Here is a 5746-nt window from a genome sequence, read left to right as displayed (position 1 = left end):
AAGAGAAGTGACCCATCCCATCACACCATCAAGTACCAACAAAATACTTTTTTCATAATACATAATAGCAATAACATACTACTATATAGTGAATAGCATTTATTATTTTTCTACCCCAATTTTTTTGACCAATTTTTAACCATAACATATATGCATATGGGTGCTTAATGTAGTAGTGTGAGGAATTTTTTCTAACTATTAAAATTTTGACGTGGAACTAATTTAATTCTATACAATCGACATGTAAAATCCATATGTCATATTTGAATTTATTTTAATAATATTAATATTTATTAGTTGACTCAAAGTTTAAAAACAATATATATTAAAGTCTTATCTAGTCTAATATGAGATTTTTTTTAAATTAACTATAACTATAAAGTATATCCATTAATGTTATTGATGATGAATTTCTCTCAAAAAATTTGATAGATTGTAGTTTTTAAAATGTCTCTTTTTTTTATTATATTTTTCTATTTATAAAATTTGAATTTAAAACTTTACTTAATCAAGTGATTTGTAATTTGAGTTTAATTCTACATAAATCAAAATTATTTTGATGACCCTAGTGTCGAACTTGCAATAAATAATTCGTACTCATGATGATTTTTAGATTAATTAATTCAAAGCAAAACATAACTTTTGTTGTATGTAAGTTGATAAATAAAGTGGTTAAATTTACTCAAATTTTAATAAAAAAGAAAAAGATTTTTTATTATCATATTTTCTTAAAAATAAAACAACTAAAAAAATCTCATCTGACACTTTAAATGAATCAAGTAATTTTGATTTAGAAGAGTAAATTCTTACTGACCCAACCTACTAATAAATTATGATCCAGCTAGGGCCATGTTTTTGTAACCTTTTTATGGAAATCCATAACGACACTTTTATTTATCTTTTAAAAATAGTATTCATGTTTTTTTCTTCTATTGATTGAATTATAAAACTCGAAAATTATATATAAATAACAGTATCAATGTCGGATTTTATGTCTGAAAAACATTTATATAATTAATATATAATAATGAAGTTTAGTGGACTTTGAAACTAAAATAATACTATTAACACAATTTTACATGAACAATTTCTTAGAAACAGTGTTTCCAAAAAATTCTTACAAATAATTGTCGGTGATTATGTGGGATTTTCTCGCTTAAATTATATTAAATTATTCATATAATTATATTTTTTTACATGCAAGTGTTAAAAATTTAATAGTTCTTTAACTTTTATAGCTTAAATTTAATTTTTTTTAATACCAATCGGACTATTACACATGTCATATATAATTGTATAAATAACAAAATTTATGTACATTTTTTAAGATACTTATTATATGATTTTTAACTTAATTAACTATAAAATTTATTTTTTTAAGTATTTATTTTTCTTAAAAAATAGTCAATTAACTTATGAATGTAGAATTAATTTTCATTCAAATCTAGAGTTTCTGCTTTGTTTGACTTTCAAAAACATATCCTAAATAAAATAATTTAGGAAAAAATCTTGTGGATCGATCTATCTATATCCTCTTTCATTTTAGTAATAGAGCGAAGATATGCAAAATTTATGGAGTCGTGGTAAATCTTAAACTATTCTAGAGCAAATCTCATGGTGATATTCAAATCAACTACCTCCTTTATTTTATAATATAATATATTTATATTAAAAATTCCACTTTTTAACATTACCTTTAGTACTTTATTTTTCAAGAAGTAAAAAACATTCCCTTTTGGTAATTGCAACCTAGAGCTTGGTCTTAGAGTTCATCTTCTTCAATAAATTGATTTTCTTTTAGCATGTTTGTATGTGAGTTCACAAACTATTTAAAGGCGAGATAAATACAAAATGATGCATGTCTAAATTTATTTACATAAAAATAGTTAAACAGCAAAATGTGAAGCTAAAGTTCATATAAATTCATGCAAGTTCTATAGTGATAAAAAATTAAAGTATCCTGCATTTTTTCTGCTTTTGGTGGAGGGTTTTGGAAGAGAGTAGAAAAGAGTCTATTTTTCTTTTTTAATTCAAGAAAATTATAAAATATTTTAAATATTAATTAAGTGATTTAAATTTTATATAACTATTTATTATGTTATTTTTTCAAAAAGTTTAAAATTTCAAATATATATTAAAATATAAATTTAATTCTCAAATATTCTCACCTTAATTTGTAAAACGAATTTTATTTTTATTTTAAAATGAACTATAAATCAACTAAGCATGTGTTTGATTTTACTCTTAAATGTGTCAAAACTAATTAAAAAAATATAAAATTGAATGTAATATATTTGATTGTTATTGATAGTTTATTTAAACTTAAATTATTTTATATTTAATTTATTTTTGATTAAAATTAATTTTATAAAATTAATTAATTTAAAATTAATTTTTATTATTATAAAACTAAACACACACTAAATATTTAATTTCAAATAATTAATAAATTTCTATTAATAATGAATCAACATGAATTATCTGAATTTAAACCATAATTAAAATAAGACGGTTAAAATAAAAATCAAAGAGCTATACATAATACATTCCAGAGGAAAATGTAACACCTTGCAATGATTAAAATGCTTATGTTATTTCTTCTTCACAAGTGAGGTGTCATTTACATGTTAGAGGAAGAGGCAAAACACAAAAAGGAAAAAATAATTTGAATCGGTGATTATTAATTATTAATTAGTTGATAAATAAAAAATACTACTCTTGATGACAATAGTAACTACTATGTAAGAAAGAGGTCAATTCTTGATTTAAATCCCACATGTGAGGACCCTTCTTTTAGAATATGTGATATTGGTGGTGGTTCGATAAAAAAAAAAAATTTAAAAAATAATTTTATTTTTATATTATAATTTAAAATATAGAATTTAAATCTATACAATATAATTTTAATCTAACATCAAATAATATTTCATTGTATTGAATCTTAAATACAATAGAGATAAGTCGATCTATTTCATAGTAAATTCTTTAATATTTTGATAATTAGATACTAAAATTCAACAAATACAAATTACAAACAGCAAATATTCAAACAATCATTAATTATGTGATCGTTCAATCTTGATAGAACAACTATACAATTACTCTTCGCACATGAATATACAATTACTCTTCGCACATGAATATACAATTACTCTTCGCACATGAATATACAATTACTCTTCGCACATGAATATACAATTACTCTTCGCACATGAATATACAATTACTCTTCGCACATGAATATACAATTACTCTTCGCACATGAATATACAATTACTCTTCGCACATGAATATACAATTACTCTTCGCACATGAATATGTATATTCAACGACATCATAAAAATCTATTTTCATGTCACATGAGTGTTCACCCTTATTGATTCATGTGGTCCTCTCTCTACTCCAAAAACTAGCCACCATTCCCAATACTAATAGAATTTTTGTTGGCTCCATCTTATTTATGATAACCACAGCACCTGAAAATAGTGAAAGCTCTACCTCTTTAAAAACCTCTTTAGAAACCTTCACAAGTTTCTTAAACACATAATTCTCCATAGTGATCCTTTTACATCCCTTTTCTTTTCTCCTTCAATTTTTCTTTTCTTATTCTAAACTATATAACTAAGAAATCAAACCTTCTTAATTTTATACACAAATTCAAACCTCCAACGTTTTTGCAGCGACCTAATCTACGATTCAACTTAAAATTTCTTTCATGTTTCACATCTCCAACAACAATTTCATATACTTCTCTTCTCATTCATCTCAAAACATGATCCTTGTAACATCCTATTTTTTTTTTATTTTTTTTTTTGAACAAAATATATAATTTCCCATGTGATTCCAAACAAACAAATAAATAATCTATCGTTAAATTAAAATCCATCAGTATTTCAATTAGATACGTAATACTCAAATTGTAAGGTTCAGAAATGTAGTAATAAAATGAGAATTGACATAGACTAGAGTTCAACATAAATAAATTTCCTAAAGCTGACCACTACTACTCCTAGAATTAAAAGAGATGTTCCATCTATTCTTCTGAAAACTTTCCCGATTGTGCAAGTAGATTAGGAATGTCATCTGTCCAAAAGTAAGGGTCATCTCCAAAATTCTTACCAATAAATAATAAATAAATAACAATAAATAGAACAGTACAATACCCACATAATTAGTGACATTATTCCATTCAAATTGCCACACATACGGTAACAATTAAAGATAACAGAATCATGTTTACGTAATCTTTTTCTTCTTTTTATTTTTTCTTTTTATTTTCTTTTTGTGAGAATCACCACCCCAAACTTAAAAAGTTGCTATCCCATGAGCAACCCCAAACTTAGAATTTTATCAAGACAAAATTTTTTTTTTCCTAACTCCAAGTAAGGTGATTTAGTTAAAGTCAGGTGTTTGGCTTGTAATGTGGCTAGTAACCGAAATAAAAGGGCAAGGCTCAAAGGGGCTAGCAAAGGTTAAAATTTTCATAGGGTAGTTAGAAAGGCTCAAACGACCAATAAAATTGCCTCAATGTATGCATAAATTACAAGTGATGCAAGTCAGAATTAGTGCAAGTTCTAGAGGGATAACACATGTCTGGATAATCACACAGCAAAGAATTTAAGTGTTTAGGCTCAAAAGCTCACAGCTAGGATAATAAGAGAGAGTATGAACAATCAAAATAAAGCCAACATGCTTCTGAAAAGTTAAAATTGTATTTTTGAAAAATTGATGGCATATTAGCCTTCTACAACCATTTAGTAATCAAGAATGCATGCATTAGGAAGGCTTGTCGACTTGAGCAATAACATAATCTAGGAATTGAAAGTTAACTTGCAAAATTACCAACAGAAATTTTAAGATCAAGTGCGAGTTATTACAACTGTTTCATCATAGTACACATTTAGTGAAAGGAACAAAAACAAACATGAAGAACAGAAAGTCAACATACACTGACATTAAACAAAGAAAGCGAGAAAATGGAAAGTAACAGGACAAACAACAAAAAGAAAAAAAAAAGAAAGGAAGAAAAATTCAAAAACAAAAGAAAGAAAAACTTCTCTAGTTTAGCAATTCACGGATCCTCGTTCAGGTCGTCTGCTCCTGTTCCGCTATGGTCACCGGTATAATGGTGAGGTGTGAATAAATCAGCATAAAACATGCCTCCTGGTGTCTGTTGAGAGGAGGCAAATGCTCGATAGAGATTGGTCATCCCCAGTTCTAATCTGGCATGTCCATCTCGCTGATCAATCATCACTTGTTCCATCATAGTTTCCAATCTACTGATTCTGTCCTCGTTAGAGAGCGGGGATGAGTGTGGAGGGTGGTGCTGTGGTTCTTGTGGCTCAGTAGTTTCCTCTGCTGGAATTGCTGCTGGTGGGATGACAGGAGGGTCTGCTGGAATCATGGAGTGTTTTGTTATCCATCTGGCAGTGATTGGAGTAGCTGGCTTCAACATTTCTTCACCTTGTTTTGGTACCACTCGCACCAGCTCACATAATTTGCCTATCAGGGAGGCGTGATGGAAGTAACCTGTTGGGGGATCAAGAGTGGCTGTGCCCCTGATATCCTTGGCTATTAACATGCCCACATTAATCCTGTCACCTTTTATGATAGCAAGTATTAGACATGCTCTTTGAAATGTTATATCAGACACATTCGAACATGGCAATAGTGTATGATGGACAAAAGTACTCCATGCTTTAGCAGTCGGTGTGAGGTCCAATGAGCGTAATTTCCGAACTGAGCC

This window comes from Cicer arietinum, chromosome 8 (assembly GCF_000331145.2).
Source record: "Cicer arietinum cultivar CDC Frontier isolate Library 1 chromosome 8, Cicar.CDCFrontier_v2.0, whole genome shotgun sequence".
NCBI lineage: Eukaryota > Viridiplantae > Streptophyta > Magnoliopsida > Fabales > Fabaceae > Cicer > Cicer arietinum.
This window is presented reverse-complemented; position numbering follows the sequence as displayed.